This window comes from Hemitrygon akajei, chromosome 8 (assembly GCF_048418815.1).
Source record: "Hemitrygon akajei chromosome 8, sHemAka1.3, whole genome shotgun sequence".
Classification (NCBI taxonomy): Eukaryota; Metazoa; Chordata; class Chondrichthyes; order Myliobatiformes; family Dasyatidae; genus Hemitrygon; species Hemitrygon akajei.
In genome coordinates this window covers 96,686,600-96,709,082 of record NC_133131.1, presented here as the reverse complement: position 1 = coordinate 96,709,082, position 22,483 = coordinate 96,686,600, and the positions used below count along the sequence as shown (strand labels likewise).

The 22,483-nt window shown below is 41.4% G+C and overlaps 1 protein-coding gene across 5 annotated transcripts in view; it reads right to left on the bottom strand.

The window, feature by feature from the left end:
• Positions 1–22,483, bottom strand: part of calcr (calcitonin receptor) — a 249,152-nt gene that overhangs the window by 198,413 nt on the left and 28,256 nt on the right. For 3 of the 5 annotated variants that reach the window (XM_073054227.1, XM_073054229.1, XM_073054228.1), the window contains exon 2: positions 14,493–14,583. The exons of the other annotated variants lie outside the window; for them this stretch is intronic. The gene's annotated coding sequence lies outside the window, so the exon portion shown is untranslated. The remainder of the gene's footprint in view (positions 1–14,492; positions 14,584–22,483) is intronic. 5 annotated transcript variants of the gene reach the window in all.

Here is a 22,483-nt window from a genome sequence, read left to right as displayed (position 1 = left end):
TTAATGTACAAAACCAAGAAACCATAAGGAGAAAAAAGATGAACAATGAAGGTAAGCTAGTGAATATTATAAAAGAGGTACCAAAAGGTTTTCAGATATATAAAGAGTAAAAGAGAAGTGAGAGTGGATATTGCGCTGCTGGAATATGATGCTAGAGAGGCAGTAATGGGGACAAAGAAATTGTGGACAAACTTAATAAGCATTTTGCATCAGTCTTCACTGTGGAAGCCACCAGCAGTACGCCAGAAATTGACGAGTGTCAGGGGGCAGACGTGAGTGTAGTTGTTATTACTAAGGAGAATGTACTTGGGAAGTTGAAAGATATGAAGGTAGGTAAGTCATGAAGACCAGATAGTCTACACCTCAGGGTTCTGGAAGATGTAGCAGAAGCAATGAACTTTCAAGAATCACTAGATTCTGGAATGGTTCCAGACGACTGGAAAGTTGCAAATGTTACTTTGCTCTTTAAGAAGGGAACGAGGCAGAAGAAAGGAAATTTTAGGCCAGTTAGCTTGACTTCAGTGTTTGGGAAGATGCTGCAGTCCACTATTAAAGATGAGGTTTGGGGCACTTGGAGGTGTATGATAAAGTAGGTCAAAGTAAGTATGGTTTCCAAAAGGGGAAATCTTTGTGAGCATGTAATAGGCAGGATAAACAAAAGAGAGCCAGTGGGTGCTGTTTCTTTGGATTTTCAGAGGCCTTTGACAAGGTGCTTCACATAAGGTTGCTTAACAAGAGTCAATAGTATTACAGGAAAGATACTAGCATGGATAGAAGAATGGCAGACTGGCAGGAGGCAAAGAGTTGGAATAAAGGAGGGCCTATTCTGGTCGGCTGCGGTGGATAGTAGTGTTCCACAGGTATTGGAACTGCTTCTTTTCATGTTATATGTCAATAATCTGGATGATGGAATTGTTCCCTTTGTGGCCAAGTTTGAAGCTGATACAAAGACAGGTGGAGGAACAGATAGTTTTGGTAAGCATTGAGTCTGCATAAGGACTTTAATAGTTTGGAAGAATGAGCAAACAAGTGGGAAATGGTATATAGTGTAGGGAAGTGTATGGACATGAACTTTAGTAAGATGAATAAAGGCAAGAACTATGTTTCTAAATGGGGAGAATATTCAAAACTCCGAGGTGCAAGGATGTGATGCTAAGGCTTTATAAGGCAAAGGTCAGATTGCACTTGGATCATTATGAGCAGTTTTGAGCCCCTTATCTAAGCAAAGATGTGCTGGCATTGCAAAGGGTCCAGACAAGGTTCCTGAGAATGATTCCAGAAATGAAAGAATTAATGTATCATGAGTTTTTGATGGCTCTGGGTCTGTACTCACTGGAGTTTAGAAGAATGAGGGGGAATCTCATTGAAATGTATAAAATATTGAAAGGCCTAGATAGAGTGGAAATGGAGAGAATATTTCCCATAATGAGTGAGTCTAGGTCCAGAGGGCACAGCATCAGACTAGAAGGATGTCCATTCAGAACAAAGAGGAGAAGGAATTTCTTTAGACAGAGGGTGGTGAACCTGTGGAATTCAAAGTGGCTGTGGAGGACAAGGCATTGAGTATATTTAAAGGAGATTTTGATAGGTTCTTGGTTAGTTATGCATCTAAGGTTATGGAGAGAAGGCAAGAGAATGGGATTGAGTGGGATAATAAATCAGCCATGATGGAATGGCAGAGCTCCTATGTCTTATATTCTAAATAATTGGAACAGACAGCATGTTAGTTTGTTGGAAACATGGTTCTTTATTAATTTCACCATGAATTGCCAGCACTTATTTTCTGGCTTATAAAATATAAGTCCTGTGAACTTCCTCCAGTGTTGGACAACAGAATAAAATGCATAAACCTGACAAATTACCTCATCCCGAAGATTAATGTTTGAAAAAAGCACATGCCAAGAAATTTCTCCCCTGTCACTGGTGCTAAACTCACTAAGTAAGCAAGTCAGCACGTTGTAACATTCCTCCAAAATTCTTCCCTTGACCAAGGCTGCAGGACCAAGCGGTATTCCAAGGCGAGTACTCAGGATGTGTGCAGCACAACTGGCAGGTGTGTTTAGACATTTTTAATCTCTCCCTCTCCCAGTGTAGAGTGCCCTCCTGCTTCAAATTATCCACCATTGTCCCTGTGGCAAAAAAAAAACAAACTAACGTGATTGACTGATTGGCGTCCTGTCATACTTACCTCAATAATAAGCAAATGCTTTGAGAGACTGGTCAAGGACTACATCTGCAATATGCTACCACCTACAATTCACTTACCAACACAACTGATCAACAGATGACGCAATAGCCACAGATCTACACACTGTCCTTACACATCTGGAGAAGAGGGATGCTTATGTGAGAATGCTGTTCTTGGACTGCAGCTCAGCATTCAACACCATGATTCCGTCCAGGTTCGACAGGAAACTCAGAGACCTCGGCCTCGACCCTGCTTTGTGTAGCTGGATTCTGGCTCCCTCACCTCCACACCTCTGACTCTCAACACAGGAACCCCTCAGAGCTGTATACTAAGTTCCCTCCTTTACTCCCTGTATACTATGACTGTGTCACCACTCTAATCTGCTAATTAAATTTGCCAATGACACTATATTGATTGGCTTAATCTCAAGCAATAACGAGGTGGCCTACAAGGAAGAAGTCATCTCTCTGTCACAATGGTGTCAAGAAAGCAACCTCTCCCTCGATGTCACAAAAACAAAGGAGCTGGCTGTGGATTACAGGAGGAATGGAGACGGCTTAACTCCTATTGACATCAATGGATCTGGAGTTGAGAGGTTAAACAGCTTTAAGTTTTTCAGCATCCACATCACCAAGGAACTTAGTGAAGCAACTGTGTTGTTTTGAGTTCATCTCATTTTCATCAATTGGACTAGATGGCTGTACACACCATATGTGAGGTGAAAAAGTCACAACAGCACCTCTTTCACCTCAGACAGTTGAGGAAGTTTGGTATGGGCACCCAAATCCTAAGAACTTTCTACAGGGGCACAATTGAGAGCATCCTAACTGGCTGCATCACTGCCTGGTATGGGAACTGTACTTCCCTTAATCGCAGGATTCTGCAGAGACTGGTGTGGACAGCCCAGCACATCTGTAGTTGTAAACTTCCCATGATTCAGGACATTTACAAAGACAGGTGTGTAAAAAGGGTCCGTAGGATCATTGGGGACCTGAGTCACCCCAACTGCAATCTATTCCAGCTGCTACCTTCCGGGAAATGGTACTGCAGCGTAACAGCCAGGACCAACAGGCTCCAGGACAGCACTTCCACCAGGCCATCAGACTGACTAACTCACGTTGATTTGAGTGCCTTTCTATGTTACATTGACTATTCTATTTATTATAAATTACTATTATTGCACATTGCACATTTGTACGGAGACGTAAGGCAAAGATTTTTACTCCTCATGTATGTGAGGGATGTAAGAAATAAAGTGAATTCAATTCAACATTGGTAAGCAGTGACCTCAGGTTGAATGTTTTTTCGATTACTTGGACATTGGTAATTGTCAGCAAAGACCAGACATTTTGTGCATTGTCTGTAATGCATTATTCCTCTCCATAGATGCTGCCCAGCCTGCTGAGTTTTGTTTGCTTTGCTTTGAGTTCATCTCATTTTCATCCATTGGACTAGGTGGCTGACATTAATATCACTGAAATTTTAAACATAATGTGTTCCCTTAATTTAATACTTCCTTTGATACCAACCACAAAGTAGTGATCATGTGGTAGATTATATAACAATCTAAAATTGTTGTGTTGCCCTTAAGGCATTTGTTTAGCTTTATTACATTTTCACTTTAGTAATTCGTTTATAATTATTTTCTATTTAAAGTTAAGGTTGTTGAAAGTAAATTCGTTGTCTGTGATGTATCGCGGCATGCGATGACGTCACACCCGGTTTTGCCGTGTCTTGTGGGAAAATACCGGTTTGGAGAGACAGGAAGGAGGGGGCTTGTATGTGCAGGATCAACGCGAGAAAAGTTTTTATTCTACGCACTAAGAAACATCATAGAAGCAATGCTGTAAGTTCATAAGATAATCGATATGTTGAATAAAAATGTTAACGCTGATTCTGTTAAAAGTAATTACGGTTGATAAAGTTTATTTTCTTTGTTATTGAAAGCGTTGCTGGATAGTTTGTGTGAAGTGTATTTAAAGCCAGTTGATGGCGTAGGTAGATTCTGACTGTATGTTGTACTTTAATGTAATATAGTTTGTTGTAGTTTTACTTTTACAAGAATTTATGATGTAAATGCAATGCCCAGAAGGAAACAAATACTGTATATATTTTGTATTGCTTTATCAACAGTTTTCACCATACGTTAATGTGGAAGAGTGACCAGGAAACGGTTAATCTTACTGGGATCCTGCCTCATTGACTATGGTTTACCTAGGTGTTTAGTTCAGAGTTTTTACACCTGCACGAGAACACTACAATTGTGTTACAGCTTGTTCTTTGAACTACTATAACTAAGTTAGTCCCAGAGCTAATATTTCTCAGTTGCTCTGTTTTTGACTTCTGTCTGTCTAAATAGAAGCAAAATATGTTATTATTTTCTTTTAAGTAATTTTTAATCTGAATCTAAGGATTACAGATCTAATATAAGCATAGTCAATTTGCTACTGATTTAACTTATTACTTTTGAATACTTTTGAATTAAGAGGAATAGACAGAGTGGACAGCCAGCGCCTCTTCCCCAGGGCACCACTGCTCAGTACAAGAGGACATGGCTTTAAGGTAAGGGGAGGGAAGTTCAAGGGGGATATTAGAGGAAGGTTTTTCACTCAGAGAGTGGTTGTGTGTGGAATGCACTGCCTGAGTCAGTGGTGGAGGCAGATACACTAGTGAAATTTAAAAGACTACTAGAAAGGTATATGGAGGAATTTAAGGTGGGGGGTTAAAAGGGAGGCAGGGTTTGAGGGTTGGCACAACATTGTGGGCCGAAGGGCCTGTAATGTGCTGTACTATTCTATGTTCTATGTTCTAATACCTTTTCTGGAAGGCATTTAATTGGAAAATACAGTTATTTCATACAATACTGAAATAAAATAAGAATTCACTGGGAGTACAGAGAAGTTTATTGAAAATTATGAAAAAGAAACGATAAATTATAGATATAAGCATGAAATTTCACAAACATTTTTTCACAACATGTGTTTCAGATATTTTCTATTCCTATTTTATTCCTTTCCTTTCTAATTTTGATGCTGTTCTGAACAATTTTCAAGTTATTTGTTCAGAAACACAAAGCATACTGTACAAATATACCTTTAGGTACATCAGTATGAAATTAAGAACATACTGTGGCAACCCACTTCCTAGCGCACTCGAACCGGCTCACAAATAGCCAGCGTGCAGGCACAAAGGCCAGGTCCGCAACAAAGGGAAAAAGCCTGCGGGGGTTTGTGAGTACGTGTCCCTTAAAGCATCCGTGCCCGGGGAGGGCGGGATGAGGGAGGCTTTAAAGCAAGGCTGTGAAGTTCGAATAAAATTATCTTTGATTGCAGTTAACCGACTCTGTGTCGTTATTTTAGTGCTGCGTGTAGCACACCGCTACAATTGGTGACCCCGACGGTCCAAACGATTTTTGGACCGGAGATGACCGACGCCGCATCTGTTCATGCGGTTTCGTTGAAACTGCCAAGCTTCTGGACGCTACGACCTCACCTATGGTTCCAGCAAGCAGAAGCCCAATTCCACATTCGGCAGCTGACCTCAGAGGACACCCATTACTACTACGTGGTGAGCTCCCTCGACCAGGACACAGCGGCCCAGGTTGCGGAGTTCGTACAGTCTCCCCCGGCGGACGGCAAGTACACGGAATTCAAAGCCCTGCTCATAAGGACTTTCGGACTCTCACGGTGCGAGCGGGCTGCCCGCTTACTGCACCTGGATGGCTTGGGAGACAGATCTCCATCGGCTTTGATGAACGAGATGTTGTCTCTGGCCGGCGGACACACACCCTGCCTCATGTTTGAGCAGGCTATCCTGGAGCAGCTGCCCGAGGACATACGCCTGCTGCTGTCCGATGTGGATTTCAGCGACCCCCGGAAGGTGGCAGCCCGGGCGGACTTGCTGTGGAACGCCAAGAAGGTGAGTGGGGCGTCCGTCACACAGATCACCAGGCCACACTCCCAGCAGCAAACCTGCACGGCGCACGGATCTTCTCCAAGGTAGACCTCGTCCGAAGATACCGTCAAATCCCAATGCATCCGGACTATGTCCCCAAAACGGCTCTCATCACCCCATTCGGCCTTTTCGAGTTCCTCCACATGCCGTTCGGCCTGAAGAATGCCGCACAGACGTTCCAGCGGTTAATGGACGCGGTGGGACGCGACCTGGACTTCGCATTCATCTATTTGGACGACATCCTCATAGCCAGCAGCAGTCGTCAGGAGCATCTGTCCCACCTCCGTCAACTCTACGCCTGACTGAGTGAATACGGTCTAACAATCAACCCGGCCAAATGCCAGTTCGGGATCAACACCATTGACTTCCTGGGCCACAGGATTACTAAAGACAGGGCAACCCCTCTGCCCGCTAAGGTAGATGCGGTCCGCCATTTCCCCCGACCCACCACGATCAAAGGCCTTCAGGAATTCGTAGGTATGGTCAATTTCTACCACCGCTTCCTCCCTTCAGCTGCCTGAATCATGCGCCCCCTGTTTGCCCTGATGTCGGGTCCGGGCAAGGACATTACCTGGGATGAGGAGTCCGCCACCGCTTTCATTCAAACGAAGGAAGCCTTGACGAACGCCGCGATGCTAGTGCACCCCAGAATGGACGTCCCTACCGCCCTCACAGTGGACGCATCTAACACGGCAGTCGGTGGGGTGCTGGAACAACTCATCGCGGGTCGCTGGCAACCCCTGGCGTTTTTCAGCAAACACCTGCGGCCACCCGAGCTCAAATACAGTGCTTTTGACCGGGAACTGTTGGCACTATATCTGGCAATCCGGCATTTCAGGTACTTCTTAGAAGGTAGGCCCTTCACCGTGTTCACGGACCACAAGCCGCTTACCTTCGCGTTCACGAAGGCATCCGACCCCTGGTCATCCCGCCAGCAGCGACATCTGTCCTACATCTCTGAATACACGACGGATGTACGGCACGTCTCGGGTAAGGACAATGTCGTGGCGGATGCGCTCTCTCGCCCTAACATTCACGCCCTTTCCCAAGGGGTAGACTTTGAGGCGCTGGCAGAGGCGCAGCAGGCAGACGAGGAGATCCCTAGTTACAGAACCGCAGTCTCCGGCTTGCAGCTCCAGGACCTCCCCGTAGGCTCAGGTGAGAGGACCCTACTCTGTGACGTCGCCACCGGCCAACCCCATCCCGTTGTCCCGGCACCTTGGCGGCGACGTGTTTTCGACTCCATTCACAACTTAGCGCACCCCTCCATCAGGACAACTGTCCGGCTGGTAGCCAACCGGTTCGTTTGGCACGGACTCCGCAAGCAGGTCAGTGAATGGGACAAAACGTGCATGCACTGCCAGACGGCCAAGGTGCAGTGGCACACCAAAGCTCTGCCGCAGCAGTTCCACCCCACCCACCGGCGTTTCGACCACATTCACGTGGATATCGTGGGCCCCCTGCCAGTGTCGCGCGGAGCGTGGCACCTCCTGACTATCGTGGACCAGTTCGCAAGATGGCCAGAGGCGATCCAGCTCACCGAAAACCACCTCCGAATCTTGCGCCCGGGCACTGATCGCCACCTGGGTGTCCCGCTTTGGTGTACCGGCCCACATTACCTCCGACAGAGGCGCCCAGTTCACCTCCAGCCTGTGGTCTGCTATGGCCAGCCTTCTGGGGACACAGCTGCATCACACCACTGCCTGCCACCCACAGTCAAACAGCCTGGTGGAGCGTTTCCACCGTCACCTAAAGTCGGCTCTCATGGCCCGCCTGCGAGGAGCTAACTGGGTGGACGAGCTTCCCTGGGTCCTACTCGGCATCCGCACGGTGCCCAGAGACGATCTGCACGCCTCGTCGGCCGGGTTGGTGTACAGCGCACCCCTGGTCGTCCCCGGGGAGTTCATACCAGCCCCAAGGTGGCAAGAGGAAGAACCTGCAGCGGTCCTGGGCAGACTACGCAAGAGGCTCGGTGACCTGGCCCCCATACCCACTTCGCAGCATGGGCAGAACCCGACCTGCGTACCCAAAGACCTGCAGAACTGTAAGTTTGTGTTTGTACGACGGGGCGGGCATTGGCCACCGCTGCAACGGCCCTACGAGGGGCCGTTCACGGTGCTCAGAAACAACGGGTCCACGTTCATGCTGGACGTTGGGGGGAGAGAGGAAGTTTTCAAGGTGGACCGACTCAAACCGGCCCATGTGGACGTGGCACAACCGGTCGAGTTTCCGGCACCGCGGCACAGAGGCCAACCTCCCAAACAGGGTCCGGCCCAGACTGTGAACATTGGGGGGTGTATCGCTGGTTCTGGGGTTGGGGGGTTATGTGGCGACCCACTTCCTAGCGCACTCGAACCGGCTCACAAATAGCCAGTGCACCGGCACAAAGGCCAGTCCCAAAAGGGCGCCAAGACTGCTTCACCAACAAAGGGAAAAGCCTGCGCGGGACTGTGAATACGTGCCCCCTACAGCATCCGCGCCCGGGGAGGGCGGGATCAGGGAGGCTTTAAAGCGAGGCTGTGAAGTTCGAATAAAATTATCTTTGATTGCAGTTTACTGACTCCGTGTCGTTATTTTAGCGCTGCGTGTAGCACACTGCTACAATACCATAATTTTCTTTTTCTTTTTTATGGTAAGCTGTGTTCTGATGGATAGTATTAACATTTTATGTTCAATTAACTGGCTGCAAATGAGATATTTAGATTGGGACTATTTCACTGAAATTGGAATAACTGCAATAGCAGCATTTAATACAATATTTCAGTTATATCTGCCCTGCTTGTCCTTATTTCTTTCACATAATTTCCAATCTATTTCTAGTTGTTAGTCCATTGGGAAAAAAATAATTTCTGCAATCATATATTTTTTAAATACCAAGCTGAAACCCCTTGATATGATTGAAGATACTTCATCAGAATCAGAATCATTATCGTTGACATATGTTGTGAAATTTGCTGTCTTGCAGTAGCAGTATGGTGCAATATGTAAAAATTACCATAAATTACAATAACAAATATAAATGTATAAACAGTGTAAAAAGAGAACAAAATAGCTAGGTAGCATTCATAGACCACTCAAAATCTTATGGCAGAGAAGAAGAATCTGCTTCTAAAACATTGAGCAAGTGCCTTCAGGCCCCTAAACTTTCTCCTTGGTGGTTGCAATGAAAACAGTCCTTCACGATGCATGGTAACTTCTTGAAGCACCACCTTTTGACGATGTCCTCAACGGTGCATAGGCTAGTACCCATGATGGAGACGGCTGAGTTTACAACCCTCTGCTGCTTTTTACAATTCTGAGCATTGGCCCCTCCATACCAGAAGGCGATGCGACCAGTCAGAATGTTCTCCATGGTATATCTGTAGAAATTTGCCAGAGTTCTTGTTGACATACCAAACCTCCTCAAACTCTGAGTGAAATATAGCCACTGGTGTGCCTTGTTTGTAATTGCATTAACATGTTGAGCCCAGGATAAATCTTCAGAGATGTTGACACCCAGGAACGTGAGGCTGCATACACTTTCAGCTGCTGAGCCTTGATGAGGAATGATATGTGTGCTCCAGACTTCCCCTTCCTGAAGTCTACAATCAATTCTTTGGTCTTAGTGATGTTGAGTGCCAGGTTGTTGTTGCTACACCACTTAAGCAGCTGATCTATCTCACTCCTGTATGCTTCCTCATCACTATCCTGAGATTCTGCCAACCCATGTGTCATCAATGAATTTATAAATAGCTTTGTGCTGTGCCTAGCCAGAAAATCATGAGTTTGGAGAGAGTAGTGAATGGGGTTAGGCATGCATCTTTGAGGTGTGCTTGTATTGATTGTCAGCAAGGAAGAGGATGTCTGAATGTGATCTCTTGATGCGGAAGTCAAGGATCCAGTTACAGAGGGAGGTACAGAGGCCCAGTTTTTGAACCTTGTTGATTGGTACTGAGGATGATGGTGTTCAACGCTGAGCTGTAATGAATAAACAGCAGAATGACACAGGTATTTTTGCTGTTGGCTGGTCCTAGGCTGAGTGCAGAGCGAATAAGATTACATCTGCTGTCGACCTGTTGTGATGGACAGCAAATTGTAGCAGGTCCTGGTCCTTGTTTAGGCAGGAGTTGATTGTAGCCATGAACATCCTCTCAAAAGCACTTCATCACAATAGCTGTGAGTGGTACAGAAGGAAAGTCATTGAGGCGGATCACCCTGTTTTTCTTGGGCACTGGTATGATTGATACTCCTTTGAAACAGGTAGGAAACTCCATCTGCAGCAATGAGAGACTGCAGCAATTGAAGATGTTCTTTAACACTCCAGCCAGTTAGTTAGTACTGGTCTTCAGCATCCTGCCAGGTACACTATCAAGGCCTTATCACAGGGTCACCAGAGATAGTTTCATTCACTGTTTCAAAGCGGGGATAAAAGGCATTCATCTCATTGGGGAGTGAAGCATCACAGCCATTTATGAAATTAGGTTTTGCCTTCTCGAAAGTATTGGCTTGCAAACCCTGTCATAGCTAATGTGCATCTGATATTGTCTCTAGCTTCACTCAGAATTGTTTATTCACTCTTAGGATAAACTTTCATTGGTCATACCTGGAGTTCCTGCAGAATTCTGAATCACTGGTCTTAAATGCCACAGAACTAGTTTATAGCAGACTGTGAATATCCTGCTTCAAATTCGGCTTCTGTTTATGTACGTCTGAAGGCGCACACAAGTCTTAATGGAGTTGTTGACAAATGCAGCATATTCATTCAGATCCAAAGATCAACCCCTGATTATGGTGCAGTGCACCAATTCAAAGCAGTCCTGTAAGTATTCATCCACCTCCCTTGGCCATAGTGTTGAGGTGTTCATTCTCTACCTGTATGCTGGGAGTAAAGTACAGCTAGCTGATTGGAATTGCCGACGTACGGGTGTGGGTGGCATTCTTGAAGGCGGCACTACAGTGGTCAAGAGTGTTGGTTTCTTTGGTTCCATAGCTGACTTGTTGGTAATAATAGCATGTGGCCAATTAAATATTCTAGGAAAACACTTAAGTCTGAGTGACAAAATATTGATCAGTCCCTCAGATCAGTGCACATGTAGAGACCTAAAATTAGCAATCAATATCACTGAAAACTGCATTATTTTCTGTAGTATCATTGATTTTTTGACATCAGAAAATATTGCTTTCCTGCAGTGCACTGAGTAGCTGGATCAACCAGTATTTTCTCTTAAAAAGGAAATGATTTCTACAACAAAATATGACCGGAGATTTGCAGCAGTTTTTACCTACAAGCATGTGTTTTGGCATGATCCTGTAGTTATGGGAGATGAATAAATAATGAATTGTATAATCTACAATCACAACAAGCCAACTGGGATATTAAGTCCACTAAATAGACTGGGGCTTTACTTTCTCAAACTGCAGCCTTCTACCAAGTGTTATTTCAGATTTCATCTGGACCACTTTAAATACAGATTACTGCAGATTAAACTCCCAAAGATACCGTTATTTATAGAAAACAAGTTTCCCATCATTTTTTTCATGAAAATTATTTTCTTCAGGTCATAAAAACCATCTGGGAGATAGTTTAATGTTCTTCTCACAGATTTCTGAATCACTGACAATTATACTGAACTAAATAGGTCAATGATTAATTCTTTTCTTCAATAGATGTGTAAGTAATTCTAAGAAATTTCACTTCACTGGTTTTAGATGTCCATGGGCTTTGCCTATCATACTCAGAGAAGCTTTACTCTTCAGTGTGGTGTACAGTTCAGTAATGTCTCATGAAGATTCTGGTGAGTGATGAAAGGTTTCTTTTTTCAAGCTCTTTGAAATTGAAATCTAAGATTATTGACTTACAAACAAGTTCCTTTTATACTTATAATAAACTTACATGTTCAACTTCAATCATTTATTTCCATTCACGCTTGACTGGACAGGTAATAAAGGAGTTCTCTTTAGATTTAATATGCTACACTTGAAGATTTGCTGCGGTTTGTCTGATACATTACGATGTACTAACACAGGATGAAATCATTACCTGTGTTTGAGTAACTGGAATTTAGTCAACAGAAAGAGAAAACTTCCATTTATATAGTATAATTTCATGGCCACGGAACACTGCAGCCAATCAAATACTTTTGAACAGTAGTTCCTCTTTTAAGAACAGAAACACCATTTACAACTGAACACTACAGTAACGTCTAAAAATGGTAAATGAATATAAGATTGTCATTATTTCTCAGTATGTGTGTAGTGTGTGCATCTCATGTATACAATTATTATTTCACATTGTGCTAAAATATTGCACTCTGACCCAAAGTTTTAATTTCTGCTTAAGTTCATGGCTTAACATACTTTTGTAAAATGATTTTGTGTACTATTTTAACAGATTTCGATGTGTTGGTTGAAATTCTGAGTTAAGAAATCACACAAAAGTACCGTGCCCAAATGAGTCAGCCAGTATGCTATTAGAAGTAATGGAAATCATTCATTACTTTGCACAACAGCAGAGGAAACATGTATGCCTCAAGATTGATGATAGAAAATGAATGAGGAGCAGAAATATTCTGTAATATAATGTAATATTATTAGCTCAGAAAATACTTTCTTATGCTGTATTAAACTACAAGACGCTAGTGATTGAATTAAGAGGTTGGTGAGGCCTCTTGGAGTATTATGTACAGTTTGGGAGTCCTATTATAGGAGGGACTAAGTAAACTGAAAAGAGTGCAGAGAAGTTTTATCAGGAGGTCACCAGAACTTCAGGGCGTGAGCTATAGGGAGAGGCTGGGCAGGCTACAACTTTATTCCTGTGAGCGTGGGGGATTGAGATGCCCTTACAGAGCTGAATAAATTCATGAATGGCATAGATTGGGTGAATGTGCAGAGATGGGAAATCAAGAACTAAGGAGCACAGGTTTATGGTTAGAGGCAAAGGGTTCAGAAGAGACCTGAGAGGCAATGACACAGAGTCATTGAATTGCAAATGCAAGTGGTTGGGGCAAGTAAAATGACAATATTCAAAACACACTTGGATAAGTACATGAGTAGGACAGACTTAGAGAGATAAGGACCCAACATGGCCAATGGGTTTAGCTTGAACACTATGGACAAGTTAGGCCAAATGGCCTGTTTCCATGTTGTATGACTCTATAATTCTAAGAACAATATAATTACTGTATCCCTGAGAAAGATCATCCAAGCTGTGAGGACCACAGATGGAAAACTATAATTGACTGCAATACTTCAGGGATAGAAAAAAGGTAACTACGCAACATTTTGCCCCTAATCACAAGTTCATAGATGTGGCCAACAGGGAAGAATAGAAAGAAGTTCACCTTTGATGTTCCTTAAGGATGAATATCCTGCTGATACTCACATGAATATTAACAGCTTAAGCAGGGCCACAATATACAATCAAGCAAGAAGATAAGGCATTCAAGGGAAGACTGAGCTAGAAGGAAGACAATTACTATTTATATTTATATAACATTACTTTTATTAATCTATTTTACCCCTAGCATGAAAGATTTTTTTTAAAAATGCATTAAATAATGAGTCAGTGCAAGGATTCAAAACTGAAGTGTTTAGAATAAATGTTAATCTGTAATAATTTAATAGCTTAAACAGTTTGCATTCTGGCAATTATAATTATTTATTTGCATCTGAATGTGATGAATTACTATTTTGTATGGAGTATTAATGTATGCTTATTGCCTTGGTCTTCAATGAAACCAGAGTGCTATTACATTGAAAATGGTAATGAATTTCACCATAGCTGTCTGCTTTTGCTAATAAATGATCCCTAAGATATGGGAATTGTTTTCCAGGATCTTGCTGTGAACGTTTATGGTTGAGAAGTACATTGGTGTGAAAGGGCAGTATGGGAGGAGATTCTTGTACACTGTAGTTTCAGCGTTTCCATAAATGAGGCTCTGATTGCACTCTGTCAGCTTGGCTGGGCAACCCACGCCATTTGCCCACCTGACACTACACTCCTAAAACAGATCCTCCATTCCAAGCTCGTTCACGGAAACAGTGGAAAAGATTCAAGGAAATGCAACATTCCCATGACCATTGGCTTCACTGCCCAATAGTCAGTTCACTGGCTATTCTAGTTCACTGCCTCACAAATTTTGTCCAAGGCATGATGCTAAATTACAGGCCATAATTTCACAGTGGCAAATTCAGGACTAACAGAAAATTTATCTGCACTTACTTGAAATGACACTTATAACAGTCTTGATAAATTATTAAAAGTGAAAGACTTTTATGGCATATTCTAGGAATGTTCTAGTGAAGTAATATAAGTACTTGTAATCTGCACAGCGAATATGAACCATTCTTTCAAAACAGTGAATATACTAACCCTAGGATTTTCTTCCACTTTTTGACATCTTCTCTTTCATCCAGATTTGAAACTCAGCCTTTGGTACATGGTTTCAATGCCATAGCAATGTCTGCCAAAAGACAATAAGATTTGAACAAATTACAACAGGCTTTTCAAGGAACTGGAATATACCACCAATCCTGACTCAGGCGAATCCACCATATCCACTGGAGGGAAAAGCGATCAATGCCAATACCCACTCCAAGACAAACATTCACAAGGCAATATTTCTGTATGAAATCCTATATGAACCCACTCCCGCTACATAGCATACTTTCTGATAATAAAAGTACACAGTGAAAAATTTTGAACCATTTCTCACAATACTGGGGCTAATTCTTAGCAATAGCAGATTTTGAACATGAAAATCAGCCTAATCATTAGAAGCTAGATTCTGTAACCAGCTTCTAAAATGTAAGTTGCACAATAATTATATCAATGCAACAAATCATGCTAAATAATTTTAGGGAATAGGTCCACATCTGGAACAGGTCATGTGAAGGGGAAAGTACACTTATGTGGTATAGGTAGAATGGGATAAGGTAGGATTGTCTCTTTCACCTAAACCAATATCATAAATATTTTCTGTCTAAACATTTATAGCAAAATATCTTATTGAACCTTATTCACACTTTTATGATTAAAAATATTTGTCTAGAAGGAACAACAGAAAATTTAAATAATGGAGTTAACCTATAGCTATTTTAATGAAGCCAAATCTTCCTTTAAATAATTAAAATCAAATAATTAAACAATATAATATGGCAAATGTAGTCCCACGGATCCACATCCACTAATAATATAATCTATTTATAAAGTAGATTGTTCTTTGAAGCAAATTGGATTGTCAAAATAATTTATGTCACATCAAACATTATTTAATAAGAGGATTTTTGTTGGAAGTAAGCATTGCACGTCAGCTTTTATTAGGAACATTTCCATGTATTGAATCTTGCATCAAGTGAATAACTACTGTATTTTTAGAATTTCCTCACAAGCAATCTGTTTAGCTATGTTTTAGATCACTTGAAACTGGGTTCTTATTTATTCTTCCCTACCAGATGGCTGATTATTCTTCTTTGCATAGTTTAATATTGTTTTTCCTCCTCATTGCTTTTAATGTGTTTTTATTCCTTTCAAATTCTCAATTTCTTGTGTTTATTTGCTGAGATTAGTTGCATTAAGCCTTGCCACCCTCAGGCATACTTCCACAAAACATCAAATGAAATTGGACTGTTCAACAATAAATGGTTATCAATGGAACTTTCCAGGGCATTCCATGGGGCACTCAGCCCAGTGCCTACTCTCCCCCAATGTCCTCAAGCTACTTTGGTGGAAGGTCATATGAAACCCGAGAGAAATAGCTAAAACATCTGTTCATAATATTCCTCCAAGGCTGCAGCCAATCTTCTCTGGAATGACAGCAGACAATTGGAAAACTTGAAGCAGAATTGTTCCTCAACTGGGTTCAACACACATATGTCAGTAGAATTAGTGAACAACAATTAAAAGACAATAAATTTGGCTGATCTTTATTTCTTCCTGACAAACAATTGTAATATCCAAATCTAAGTTAGACTTAGAATTTGTTGTTCCTCTAATGCTAGCCATAAAACTCTATGTCCCCTGCCATAATTTGGTGTAAAAACAGAAATTCCTCCAATCAACTATCCAAATGTTAATCTGGGCAGTTGATTGGAGATCTGGGAATCTGGGGTGGAAGCGATTCCAACACTTGTGAAATGTTAAGGCCTCTTGCTAATTTTCACTTCAGTGTTAACCCATTCTATGAAACCTATTTATTTTTCCCAGAACCACCAGATAGATAGATAGATACTTTATTCATCCCCATGGGGAAATTCAACATTTTTTCCAATGTCCCATATACTTATTGTAGCAAAACTAATTACATACAATACTTAACTCAGTAAAAATATGATATGCATCTAAAATCACCCTCTCAAAAAGCATTAATAATAGCTTTTAAAAAGTTCTTAAGTAGTTTACTTAAATACATTGAGTCCTAACCCCGGCACTTTAACATATCTTACTCCTGGCGGTTGAATTGTAAAGCCGAATGGCATTGGGGAGTATTGATCTCTTCATCCTGTCTGAGGAGCATTGCATCGATAGCAACCTGTCGCTGAAACTGCTTCTCTGTCTCTGGATGGTGCTATGTAGAGGATGTTCAGGGTTTTCCATAATTGACCGTAGCCTATTCAGCGCCCTTCGCTCTGCTACCGATGTTATACTCTCCAGTACTTTGCCCACGACAGAGCCCGCCTTCCTTACCAGCTTATTAAGACGTGAGGCATCCCTCTTCTTAATGCTGCCTCCCCAACACGCCACCACAAAGAAGAGGGCGCTCTCCACAACTGACCTATAGAACATCTTCAGCATCTCACTACAAACATTGAATGACGCCAACCTTCTAAGGAAGTACAGTCGACTCTGTGCCTTCCTGCACAAGGCATCTGTGTTGGCAGTCCAGATAGGAATGTTCTCACTGTTCTTGCAGCATGTCTCTTAAAATTGTTATTGTTACCGAGATTAATGAAGGCCACTTTGTTCTGATTTACCCCAGCCTACCAGGAAGCATGATTTACAAGAGTTCAACTACAATAGAACCAGAAGTGAAAGAACCCTTTTAGGATGAAAAGAAATAATTCATGTTGTGTAACTAGACAATTTTCGCTATTAAATCTGACAAATAGAGGTTGGGTTAGCTAAGTACTATAAATTATCTGAAATAATCGCTGCACAAAATCCTCCCAGTTTCCAATAGTTTTCTAAGTGTAAGAGGTATCTTTTAATCTTGAGTTGTAACTAAAAGTTTCAAACTCAAGATAAATGAAGGGTGTAAAAATGAGAATAAACTTGGGAGATTGGACTATCTACATCATATGTAAGAGATAAAATTAATTATTAACAGATATAAAATGAAGGTGAAGCACAGACAGACAGTGGAGATGATGGTTTGTTAATTTGGTTCTCCATTAGTTTAAACAGAATATTTTCTCAATCTTTTGAAGTTTCAGTTCTTCAAGCTGGAGTGTATCTATGATAAGAAATGGATTATTCCCTATGTTTAACATTCAATATGATGCAGCTCTGAAATCACATCTGGTGTAACATGCTCATTCATTTTCCAGTCACTTTCTATTGCTGATAAAACTAGTATTGTTAAAATTAACATACAGAAATTAAAAGCAAGTCATTTATAGAATTGTACTGGAACAGCCAAGCTTAGAGATCCATGAAAGTTGCAGACTGCAGAGACTCAGAAATGAAGTTGCAGTATTTGCAGCTTTATTACTGAAGGCATGCACTGAAGAACTTGTTGTATCCCTTGCAGTATCCAGCGGTCACAGTTTTTTCCATGAGAACTCCGATGAGGTGAGAGGTAAAGAAGTTGAGATCTACGTTCTGTAATACTAGCTATCTCAGGAAGAGACTGAGATATGTGATCCACACAGCGCCTTAAGCTGAACATTGTTGTGAATGTTTCGACATTGTTCTCTGCACTCTTCTGTCGGGTCCCACCATCACTGCTGCTGAGGACATTGTTGGTACCTCCTCCTCCATTTAGTTCCTTAATTTTCCACCATCATACATGTTAAGATTGGGCAGGATGCAGACTTTTGATCAGATCCATTCACTGCAAGATTGCTTTTCTCAGCTATGATATAGATTTTCTGCTGTCCAGCATGCATATAGTACTGTGATACACCTTCACTGTAGTGCCATTTCATGACCTTTGGGTATGCCTGGTCCTGCTCCCAGGATGCTCTTCTACCTGCTCTATTAAACCAGAATTAATCCTTGGTTTGATAGTAATGGTCAAGTAAGGGATATGCCAGGGTTACAGATGGTTGTGGTGTATCCATCTGCGGGTGATGAGTGTCCATAGCACCTGGTCAGTGCTTAGTTTTCAGCCATCAGATCTCTCTGTGTCTATTCCGCCGAGTATAATTTTAGTATCACACACAAGACGGAGTGACTTTGGTGTGAGGATTGAACTTGGTCTCCATGAGAACCTTGGCCAAAGTTGTCGATTAGTCGATTAGTGTGAATGAGGTCAAGTAGATTTATCCCTTGTGTTTTATTCACACACAATCTGCTACAGACCCAATATGGAAGCGTTGTCCTGCCGGTTTCAATCAGTGATTGAATACAAGCCACTCCTGGTAATGGAGACTGAATCTTCCAAGTTCAAGATGGAGTAGTGCTGATACATCAGCTGAGGCATGATGGAAGGTGGAAATCAAAGGGCATCCTTACAATTGTTTGACCTGATGCTACAAGATTTTAATACAACAGCCATCAAGAATTTTATTTTCCTTCCCCACCATTGTGCTACTTCTCCAGCTGAGTTTGTCCTGGTTGTGGGACAAGATGCACCCAGGGAATATGATGGAGGAGTTGGCACATTCAGGGCAATGTATGATCCTGTGAGTACAGCTCAGTCAGTTAGTCTGTGGGTCGTCTCTCCAGTCCCTCTATAGTCAAAAGGAGGGGTCAGCAAGACTGACTTGAGTTTCAAGCAAATTTACCATTTACCATTTATGAAATTTAATGCCTTCATCAATAAAAAGTGTTCTGGATGAGTTAGTTATTTCTCTGTTTGAACATATGCTGAGCAGTTTGTTAAACAATTTCCTAGGACTTTCAGGAGTCAACCATATAGGTTAAGTCCAGAATCAGATTTAGAACAGAGCGTGAGTAAGGATAATGGATTTGCTTCTATGCATTAAATATTCCAATGATCCATTCTTCAATTGCTTGGAAATCCTGATCTTTGGTATCTGGTCAGCCACTTCAAAGCATAGCTTACTCATTAAAACAGAAAGAAGAAAATCAAAAAATCTGAGATGCAAAGGGACTTGGGAGTCCATGTGCAGAACACCCTAATCCATTCCTCTGCTTTCAATTTCTGTAACAGATGATTCATTCATCTGCAACTCATTGGTATGACTTTTTAGCTTATAGGATTTCCTGTGTTTTGGAAATCCCTTGTTTAGAAAATAGTTTGAAATTTAGAAATCTTATATAAGATAGAAAACCTCTGAGTTTTAAATATGTAAATTTAAATATATATCACTGAAAATAAATGAACTTGTTTAAACTACATTGTTAGTTGGAAGTATCTCCATCTTGGTAGGGATGCACATTGCTTAGATGGCAGCTAAACTCACCATGAAGGATAAACAAGGAAGTGAAGTAGCCTTGAAGAGTAAGTGGCTACAGTATAATAGCTTTAGTGAGGATACTTGTATTTATCTATATTGGTTAGGGCTTAAGATTTTCATTTGAGTTCAAAACTTCATGGACAGCAAATCCAATACCATCACAAGTTGTCTTTGAACGAATGAACTTTTCTCATGGCCAGTTATTTTCTTCTTATAGTCAAAGCACATTGCTTTATTGTGCTCTGGTGAGATTATAAATTATCAGTAAATAGGAATGTAAAGTTAGACAGATGCTGTTTACCCCTGATTGGTAATTGGTTTATTCAGATAGGCGGAGGAAAGATCTTCACAATATTTGATATTCATATACTTACCAACAGACTGAGTTAGAGGAAGATTCAAAGCAGTAATCAATGGAGGTATTTAAAGAGGAGTTAATAACATTTTGAAAGATTGATGAACTGAGGACTCTAGGGCATTGGCTCTACTTGCTTTATACTTATGACTGTGTGGCTAAGCACAGCTCATATACCATATTCAAGTTTGCTAACAACATCACTGTTGTAAGCCGAACCATAGGTGGTGATGAACCAGTATATAGGAGGGAGATTGAAAATCTGGCTGAGTGGTGCCACAACAACAACCTCTTACTCAATGTCAGCAAGACCAAGGAGATAATTATTGACTTCAGGGGATGGAAACCAGAGGTCCATGAACCAGTCCTCATTGGAGCATCAGCACTGGAAAGGACCAGCAAATTTAAATTCCTTTTATGTTATTATTTCAGAGGACCTGTCCTGGGCTCAGCACGTAAGTGCAATTATAAAGAAAGCACGACAACACCTCTACTTCCTTAGGAGATTGCAAAAATTTGACATGACATCTAAAACTTTGACAAACTTCTATAGGTGTGTAGTGGAGAGTATACTGACTGGCTGCATCACAGCCTGTTATGGAAACACCAATGCCCTTAACTGAAAATTCTACAAAATGTAATGGGTACAGCCCAGTCCATCACAGGTAAAGCCCTCCCCATTGAGCACACTCACACAGAGCGTGGTCACAATAAAACAGCATCCATCATCAGGAACCTCAGCCACCAAGGTCATGCTCTCCTCTCACTGTTGCCTTCAGGAAAAACATACAGGAACCTCAGATAATTTCTATCATAAATATCAATTTGCCTGAAATACTTCATAAACTTCAATTAATCATCTAGGCTTTCCATAATTTACAGTTCCACCATCACAAACATCCAAAGCCACTTTCTCCAAGTTGTTTCATCTATCACTAAGGAAAGACCAAGCTGTATGAAGCTTAGCTTACCATCGTAATGTACCCTGTATATGGCAGAACCTCAACAACTTTACATGCTGTTCAAACCCAGCTGCTACACATTCATATTGCTTCATCCTATTTCAAACAATAGCTCTTGGATGTTTTCAAATGAGGAACTCTATGTGATATTTATTATGAATACATTTGGTGGGCTGAATTTAACTTACAATGGGAAATTCACAAGAACATTAGGATTAATTTTTTGATGAGATGTGTGAAAGATGGTTTGGATTTCAAGCTGTTGTTCATACCAATTGCTGCTATGATAGTTTCATACATTTGTAATCAATGACAAGACAGGCACCTGGAATAACAGAGCTGTGAAAGCATGAACAAAGGATGTAGCAAGAAAGCAGAAAGAAGTGGGGACATATCATATGTTCATTATTTTTATGTTAGTAATCAAAGTCTAGTTAGAATTAAACCTCAGGACTTTGTTAGTGCTGGACAGACAGGTTTTTGGACTATAGTATGTTATGCAACGTTAACTCCTAGTGGGGGCGCCATTATGACAAGCTTTTTGCACTGATCTTTTTTTGGTGATTGCTTATCATATGGCGTCTCTTGGGCATCTGAAACCTGATGGAGCCCATCCCTTTCCAAGTTTTTGGAGCCGGCCGGATTCGAACTCGGGAGCCTTCGCTCCAAAGACCGGCGCTGATGCCACTATGCCACCAGCCAGCAACTTCTAATGTACTTATTGTTAGATGTTACATAGTACAGTGGTATCATAAGTGCAGGATAGAGAACCAGGTATTCTTAAAAGGAGCACAGGAAGCAGGACTGTGATAGAATAGTGAGAGTATGAGAATGGGGTCCTTGTGTCTATGAGCAAATGCAAGAATCAGCACCTGGTGAGTCAAATACTGAACTATTAGGATTTCTAGTCAGACAGCAGATCACCAGAGTTTCACTGTCTACTGCTCTATTGATCATTTCAAATCTTATATCAAATCTCTTTTTGAGAAATCTATTTTCAGGAAGATTAAAGAAATATACAGTAGATGTGAAAGATTATATCTGATTCAAAGGGTCTCCTTTGTTACAATCTCCTTAAGGTATCTTATGTAGATCCCTTGAACATTATTGGAATCAATGCTACTGGCAATATAAAACTTCATTTATGAAACCACAGATCAATCAATCAGAATGTATTAAGGGGAAGTCCTTTTTTACTGCTTTGATTGAATTTAATTGAGGAGGTTGAAAGGCAGCTCAAAAAGATATGTATATTTCTGTAGTCTAGCAAGATTTTAGCAAGAATTTAGCATGATAGACGGGATAAAACAAAAATAAAAGCCCATGAAATCTAAGAGAGATTGGCAAATTATATCCAATTTTCGCTCAGTAGCAGGATGAAGAGTTTAACTATTAACTGGTATTTTTCTGAATAGAAGGCTGTCTATATTTCTTACAATATATATCATTAACTTATCATAGGAG